General features: G+C 44.8%; 1 long non-coding RNA gene across 1 annotated transcript; it reads right to left on the reverse strand.

Annotated features, from left to right (window-relative positions):
• Positions 1-5,052: 5,052 nt before the first annotated feature.
• LOC103879427 lies at positions 5,053-7,450 on the reverse strand. Its single transcript, XR_001897062.3, has 2 exons — positions 7,169-7,450; positions 5,053-5,370 (listed from the first exon to the last, which is right to left on the reverse strand). It is a non-coding gene; the product is annotated as an uncharacterized LOC103879427 (long non-coding RNA).
• Between the last annotated feature and the right edge of the window lie 1,271 nt (positions 7,451-8,721).

The raw sequence follows: 8,721 nt of genomic DNA on the forward strand, positions 1-8,721 counted from the left end.
AGCACGGCCTTGTCTAATGTTCATGTTCTGTGAAATTGCTTATATTTGACAGGAGAATGCCAAGTCCTATCTGTAAGAACCAGGCCAACTCCTCATGTTAGTGGCTGCTTTTCTCTTTCTCTTTCTCACCAAGATAATGGCATCCAGTGGGTACCTTGTCTAGACAACAACCTCCAGCCACTCACTCCTCTGTACTATATAATTTTGCCCTTTTATTTGACACTTCTACAGAAATACTAGATTACTGGGTAAATTCTAACATTCAACCTCAACTTGTGACATCGTTTATAGATTAATAAATGTTCTGTGTTTCGTCTTATAAGTGAAGCTGTGAACCACAATATTAGCACTTTGTTTGCTTTCTTTCATGACTCTAGGAATCTTTTAATGAAGCAATATTTGCAGTTCATATAGCTAACAGAGTGTTTCCACACAGAATATAAAAATTCTTATTAAAATGTTTAAAGATTATTAAGTTAAAAATGCATACAAGACTAGACAAAAGCAGAAAGTTGGTTTGTGGGCATAAATTTGGAAGTAGAATTAGTTTTATGACTAGAATATATCCATCTATATCACAGAGCTACACTCTTGTCTTTCCTGAGTGATACTTTAGTATTTGCGTCTGTGGCTTTCATTTTTCCAGTTTCTGCTGGCCAAAAGAATCCCCCTTCTGGTTGCAACTTCTATGTTAGCTTATAAATAGCTTTTATGTTAGCTAAGTTATGTCCTGAGAACCATTGCTTATCCTAAAGCTTAATGTTTTTCATGCCTTGGCTCCAATCTACCATGACTTACATTTATTTTATTATTTTATTTTATTTATTTTTGAGATGGAGTCTTGCTCTGATGTCCAGGCTGGAGTGCAGTGGAGTGATCTTGGCTTACTGCAACCTCTGCCTCCTGGGTTCAAGCAATTCTCCAGTCTCAGCCTCCTGAGTAGCTGGGATTACACGTGTGCGCCACCATGCCCAGTTAATTTTTGTATTTTTAGTAGAGACAGGGTTTCTCCATGTTGGCCAGGCTGGTCTTGAACTCCTGACCTCAGGTGATCCACCTTCCTCAGCCTCCCAAAGTGCTGTGGTTACAGGTGTGAGCCACTGTACCTGGCCACTAGTTGCATTTATAAGCCTGTTTAAGTTAGGCTTATTAAGCCTATTAAAACTAAGGATAAGTTTTATTTCCAAGCTGTAATATTTACACTAACAGGGAAGGAGGTGGAGGAGAGGAAAAACTTTTACTCTCTTAATTATATACTTTGAGCCTATAAATTAAGTTGATAAAAGACATGCAATTAACAGGAGAAAAAGCACACAAATTTTATTAATATTTTTACATGCACGGGCAGCCTCACAGATAAGAAGTGAAAACCTAAAGATGTAGTTAAATGTAGGAGATTATGTACCATTTTAACAAAGGGCAATAAATTGTGGAGAGGTGACTAGTCAAAAGACAGGGACTTGGGTTCCTAAGGGCAGTAAATTATGGGAAGGTGACTATGAAATGTATGGTAGATAAGAATTGTGTAGTAAGGTTTGTTTGGCAGATTCAGTTTGGTACCATCTCAGGTCTTCCTGGTAGAGAAGAAGGGAACGCCTTTATAAAGGAAAATGTATGTCATCTTTCCAAAGGGAAATTTATTCTCTCCTTTTAGGTGAAAAGGGGAAAGGGAGAGAGCTCTTCCTGTGTCTACTGTTTCTCAGTCTCCTTCAGCTCAAAATAATCTTTATGCCAAAGTGTCATATTTTTGGGGTGGCATATTCTAATCCTTTCCGGGGTGGTCAATAACTCACGTTTTATCTATTGGGCTATCACAGTTTTATGTCAAAAAATGAAGGACAATGAGGTGATCTTTTTCTTCTAGAAAATCTTCAAAAGCTCATTCATTCACAGGGATACAACTAGTGTTACCGGTAGAGGGTCTTGACTGCAAGTTGTCCAGGTTCTTGGCATTTTGAACAAAGAATTGGACAAAACACACAGCAAAGCAAGGAATGAATGAAGCAACAAAAGCTGAGATTTATTGAAAGTGAAATTACACTCCACAGTGTGAGAGTGGACAGAGCAGCAGCTCAAGAGCCCCAGATACACAATCTTCTCAGGTCCAAATACCCACTAGGAGTTTTCCATTGGCCACTTGGTGTTCACCTCATGTAAAGGAAGTAGTGGTCTGCAATCAGTCTGATTGGTTGTGGAAAGCAACCAATCAGAAGCTGAAGTGAAGTTACAAAGATCACATGCCTATGCAAACATCTGATTGGCTGCAGAAAGCAACTAATCAGAGGCTAAGATGAAGTTACAAAGTTGCACTTCTATGCAAACGAAGACTTGACCTGCAATCAGAAACTGAAGCGAAATTACAAAGTTACCCTCCGAGGCAAACATTCAGGGCATCGCCAATGATGGATGCCATAATTTTGGCTTGCCATTTTGTTTACTCTGTTTCCTTTTTCCTTCCTTCAGGTCACGATTGTTATAAACCATAAATGTGATATAAATAAGCTGATTTTGATTAGTTTGTGGCCCCATCTGTAGCTTTTGGAGCCTATCTCTAATGTCTGGGGCAGATTGGCCAATGAAATGCTGTGCTATTAATATTTTGCCTTCGGGAGAGGAGGGTCCAGATTAGTATATTTTTTTAAAGGCTCCCTCCAGCCTGCCATAAAACATGGCTGGATTTTCCTCCTTGCCTTGTGTAACCTCCCTTACTTTATCATAGTTTACTGCCTTAGTTATTCCCTTTCTCATTCCTCCAAGAAATTTATCCTGGTTGTTCATTCCCTTGAGTGTTATAGTCCCAATTAGGATCAATAGTGGGAACTGTGTCTGGGCCAGGGTGATTGCCCTGAGGGTTTTGGCAAATAATTCATTGCTTCCGGGTGGGTGGTCTCAAAGATTCCGTCCTTTTCTGAGGGTGTGCAACAGGTTGCTAAAATGAATTGAACATCTCTCCATGAGAGATCAAAGGCTAAGATCAAAGGTTGAAACCCATCTGTAAATTTCCTAGGATTCTCAGAATAGCTTCCTAGCTTTTCCTTACATTGTATATATCAGTTATAGAGAAGGGGGCCTGCACTAGGACTGGTCCCTTGGTTCCTGCTACTTCCCTAAGAGGTAGCAGGGCTGGAGAGAGAATTGAATATGGCGTTCCTCTCTGAATGTGACGGGGATTTAGTAGTGTGTTTGCTTCTGGGTTTTAGCCTCAGGAGCACTTGGCAAGGGGCTATAAGGGGGTGGTTGCTGTTCACCCTGAGAGACAGCTAGCCCTTGTAAAAGGGGGTGATATATAATATCTAGTTCTGCCTTAGCACTTTCCTTTGGGGGGTGGGTTCTGGGAGTTTCAGATTGTTAAGTTTTTGATATTGGATCATAAAAGTCTGTACATATGGGACTTCTGACCATCTTCCTGGCCTCTTGTAAAGTAGGTCTAACTGCAGGATGGTGTCATAATTAAGACTATCATGACTTTGGACATTGACTGCCCATTGTTAGGGGCTTGGAAGCTCATACTGGGGCCAAACAGTATTGCAAACAAAAAATTATACATTTTCCCTTTAGAGTGTCAGGGTCAAATTGATTCCAATGGTGGATGATGTAGCCAAGTGAGGAATCCGATGGAATAGGTCTAGAATTGCCCACAGTGGAATGAGGTGGAATAGATTGAGAGTTGCCCATAGTGGTCTGGAAAAGAGAAGAGGACTTTGAAAAGTAGAGGACCCATTAGGTGACCCAAACTTCACCCAGGGCATCCCCCTGAAAAAAAATCTGAACCCAGACTGGAGTTCCCAGGGGTGTCCCTACTTTAGGGCCCTGATTTAGTCTGTCAGATGTCTCTGACCTTAAATGGGGGCTGGCACTGCTTTGGGATGGGTCCCTCCACCACTGAGGACCTACTATGAACTTTCCTTAAGGTTTTTCTGTCCCACTTAAAGCAACCCTTTAACCTTTTAAATTTAGACAATAAGTTCCCTTTCATGAATTTCCCCCCATGCCCCACACAGACCACCTCCGACATGCCCAGACCCTCTGACTTGTATAACTTTTTTGCAGTCTGTCCTTTAGCCAGATGAGTAGGGGAAGGGAAGAATTTAGCATAAGAAAAGAAGGTTTAAGTCGCCTGAAATGTGTGTGAGTTCGCCCAGGATGAGCTTCTGCTGCCAACTGCGTCACATGTAAGGATCAGGGACTATAGTTGGAAGGGACAGAAAAGAGTCCTTCCCGGCCGGGCGCGGTGGCTCAAGCCTGTAATCCCAGCACTTTGGGAGGCCGAGGCGGGTGGATCACGAGGTCAGGAGATCGAGACCATCCTGGCTAACATGGTGAAACCCCGTCTCTACTAAAAATACAAAAAACTAGCCGGGCGAGGTGGCGGACGCCTGTAGTCCCAGCTACTCGGAGGCTGAGGCAGGAGAATGGCGTGAACCTGAGAGGCGGAGCTTGCAGTGAGCCGAGATCGCGCCACTGCACTCCAGCCTGGGTGACACAGCGCAAGACTCTGTCTCAAAAAAAAAAAAAAAAAAAGAGTCCTTCCCTCTTCAAGGCAGGGCAGTCATCCCTGTTCACTCCTTGCCCTCAGACAACACCAGAGAGTGGCCCCGGCCAGCTCCCCTCAATTGCCAAGGAGCTACTAGAAAACAGCCACTGAAAGACTGGAAAAGAAAAAAAGGAAAATAACTCAGAAAGAGGAAAAAAGGAATAGGACTCGGAAAAACAGAAACAAGGAAAAGGACTCGGGTCCCTCACCCCAACCCGGCGGTGTTCGTCAGACGCTTCCACGTGGAGGCCTTTCAGTTTCACCAGAGAGAGGCCCTGGCCAGAAACTTGCAGTTGCCGCCGTGCTTAGGCACTGTCCACCGCGAGTCCCGAGTTGGAAAGGAAAAGAAAGAGAGAAAGATTCCCCTGTATGTAGCAGAGAGGAGAAGAAAGGAGAAAAATAAATCCCAATCTTTAGGCTTCCCTCCTACCTGGCTCGCGAGACCAGTAGAGGGTCTTGACTGCAAGTTGTCCAGATTCTTGGCGTTTTGAACAAAGAATTGGACAAAACGCACAGCAAAGCAAGGAAAGCAGAGATTTATTGAAAGTGAAAGTACACTTCACAGTGTGGGAGTGAGCCCAAGCAGCAGCTCAAGGACCCCAGATACAGAATCTTCTCAGGTCCAAATACCCGCTAGAGGTTTCCCATTGGCCATCCTACTTGGTGTTCGCCTCATGTAAATGAAGTGGTGGCCATCAATCAGAGGCTAAAGTTACAAAGTTGCACTTCCATACAAATGAAGACTCGGCCCACAGTCAGTCTCATTGGTTGCAGACAGCAAGTTGTCCAGGTTCTTGGCGTTTTGAACAAATAATTGTACAAAACGCACAGTAAAGCTAGGAAAGAATGAAGCAAGGAAAGCAGAGATTTATTGAAAGTGAAAGTACACTCCACAGTGTGGGAGCAGGCTGAGCAGCAGCTCAAGGGCCCCAGATACAGAATCTTGTCAGGTCCAAATACCCACTAGAGGTTTCCCATTGGCCACTTACTTGGTGCTCACCCCATGTAAATGAAGTGGTGGCCCGCAATCAGAGGCTAAACAGAAGTTACAATGTTGCACTTCTATGCAAAGGAAGACTTGGCCCGCAATCAGTCTGATTGGTTGGGGATGGCAACCAATCAGAGGCTGAAGTGAAGTTACAAAGTTACACTCTATGCAAACATCTGATTAGTTGCAGAAAGCAATCAATCAGAGGTACTTTCAATTTTCCAGCTGCAGCACAGGAAAGGTGGGGGTTTGCAAAGGGAGTGGCCTCTGGGCCTTTTGTTACTTAGGAGTGGAAAGTTAGGGTTTTCCTTTCCAAATGGCTCTAGGAAGTCAGTGAGAAACGGCCTTAGATTCTCTGCTTCCAGACCCTGTTCTCCTACCTCACTAGCAGAGTACAGTGTGCACTTCCTGAAAATGGAAGCTGTTTTGCTAATAATTTTAACTTGACAGAAAAGTAGGGTGATCAGATAAAATACCCTATGTCCCATGGAATAGTTGGAATGTACTTAAATTATTCTTCATTGATTATCTGAAATTAAAATTTACCTGGGCATATTGTACTTTTATTTTCTATATCCGACAATCTTACACAGAAGTCATGGGAAACTCAGAAAAGGTTGTCCAAATTATTCTGGCAGAGAGGAGTAGAAGAAACAAATGCCATTTAGGCTGGGTGCAGTGGTTCATATCTGTAACCCCAGCACTTTGGGACGCCGAAGCAGATCACGAGGTCAGGAGATCGAGACCATCCTGGCCAGTATGGTGAAACCCCATCTCTACTAAAAATACAAAAATTAGCTGGGCGTCGTGGTGCGTGCCTGTAATCCCAGCTACTCGAGAGGTTGAGGCAGGAGAATTGCTTGGACCAGGGAGTCGGAGGTTGCAGTGAGCCAAGATGGCACCACTGCACTCCAGCCTGGTGACAGAGCGAGATTCCGTCTCAAAAACAAGAAACAAAACAAAACAAAACAAAACAAATGCCATTAAAAAAATTAAACAAACAACAAAACTGTGGGGCCGGGCGTGGTGGCTCACATCTGTAATCCCCGCACTGTGGGAGACCGAGGCAGGTGGATCACCCGAGGTCAGGAGTTTGAGAATAGCCTAGCCTGGCCAACATGGTGAAACCCCATTTCTACTAAAAATACAAAAAAATAACTGGGCATGGTGGCTGGCGCCTGTAATCCCAGCTACTTGGGAGGTTGAGGCACGAGAATCGCTTGAACCTGGGAGGCAGAGGTTGCAGTGAGTTGAGATCGAGCCACTGCGCTCCATCCTAGGCAACAGGGAGGCTCTGTTTCAACCAAAAAAAAAAATTGTGGTAAAATATACATAATAGAAAACTTACCGTCTAACCATTTTTAAGTGTACACTTCTGTGACATTAGCATATTTGCATTGTTGTGCAGTCATCACCATTCATCCTAACTTTTTCACCAACCCATACTGAAGCTCTATGCCATTAAACAGTAAATCCCCATCCCTCCTTCCCTAAACTCTACAACCACTGCTCTACTTTCTGTCTCTATGAATATAACAGCACCATAGTATTGGCGGTAAATCAGAGTTGGCAAATGCAATCTGAAGCAGAGGAAAGGAGAAAGTCATAACCCTCAAGTTTTACAGTCCCATTAAAAGTATTAGTACTTTGAGAAAAGGACCCTCACGATCATGGAGAGAATGAAGGAAACACTCCATTTCTTTCCAGTTTGCAACTGGAATGGCCACTGTAACTTTCGCCTTTCGGCATGGCAACACCCAGGACACCAACGCCCACAACGCAGGTCCTCCATTTTGTGACCTGCGTGGAGGGCGGGGCAATCTCTCTCCGCCACGCCCCGGCACCGGGTAGACGTTGCAGCCAGGTAACCAAGGAACCCAAAGTGAGGCGTTGGCCAGGAGAGGCTGGATCCGGAAGTGAGGGGGCCCTCCGCCCCGCGTCCGAGCCCCGCCCCTGGCCCCTCCCACCGGACCCCGGCCGACCTAGATGACGTGTCCGAATAGGAGTTGGCGAGGTGCGGCCGGCCTGCCCTGCGCGTGCGTGATACGCGCACTGGTGGAGTCGGTAGCGGGAGTCTGGTGGTCGTTTTCATTGAGAAAGGCTCCGCTTCTCCAGGTTTTTGCTGATGCTGAGCCCGGGGGATTGAGGAAACATCGAGCTTTGGAGTGGAAAAGGTTGCAGACTTTTAGACTCCCAAGTCCTTGTGGTCTCAGTCTCCAGAGTGGCTGCGTTACTGCAGGAAGTCACTCCCCTTTCTTAGGCGCATCCTTGGCTGTAAAAGGAGGTTAAATGCCTCTGGAAAACCTCAGGTTTATTTCAGCTTTGAAAGTCGGGTTCCAAATTTAGATCCAGCAGTCGTGTGGCCTGGCCGGTGATGGTCCTGGAGTACTTTCCCCGCGCCTGGGGTCTCTAGGCTGTGTGGATGTAGAGGTGTGGGATGTAGGGGCAGGCACTTACCCGTGGAACTTACATATAAATGGGGGACTGAGACAGCAAACAAACAAACGTGATCCTTCCTGATAGTGGTACATGTGGGATGCCGAGGTTTAAGCAGACGAGTGGTATTAAGAGATTTCAAGGTTTTTGCCAAGAGTGGAAGAGAGGCTTCTGCAGTAAGAAGTCCAGGGCAACTAAGAATTTAGCTTGGACCAGGGTGGTAGCTGTGGGCATGGTAAGTACTGAAAGAATTTAGTCCACAGTTTAGCACCCCAGCCAACGGGACTGAAGGACAGGAGGTAGGGAGTGAGGAAATGAGAAATTTAGGTTCTCCTCCAGGGTTGGTGCCTGAGAAGAGATGGGCAGCGATGCCGTTTCCTGGAAAACTAGGAGAGGATGTGTTTGGGATGAGGGCAGTGAGATATAATGAAGGTCAAGTTTTAGGGGTGCTAGAAAAAGAATATAATGAACAAAAATGTTAGTTTGTTTCCTCCTCTTTCCTATCTGGAGAAAATGTCTGCTTCCTTTTATTGTATTGGAAATCTCCATGACTTCCAAATACAGAATATTTTACAATTTTTCCCTAGCCCTAAGTTCAGCGAATATGTTGATTTATTTGAGTGAGAGGACGTAAAAGGGAAGACACCTAGGCACAGTTTTCTGTTCAGGCCCTAGTTTTTGTTATTAAAAAAAAAAAAAAGGTGCCATTCTTTGGGCCAAGCGGTGTGCTCAGCGCTTTGCCTCCGTTTTTCATTTAATCTTC

Source organism: Papio anubis, chromosome 15 (genome assembly GCF_008728515.1).
Source record: "Papio anubis isolate 15944 chromosome 15, Panubis1.0, whole genome shotgun sequence".
Taxonomy (NCBI): Eukaryota; Metazoa; Chordata; class Mammalia; order Primates; family Cercopithecidae; genus Papio; species Papio anubis.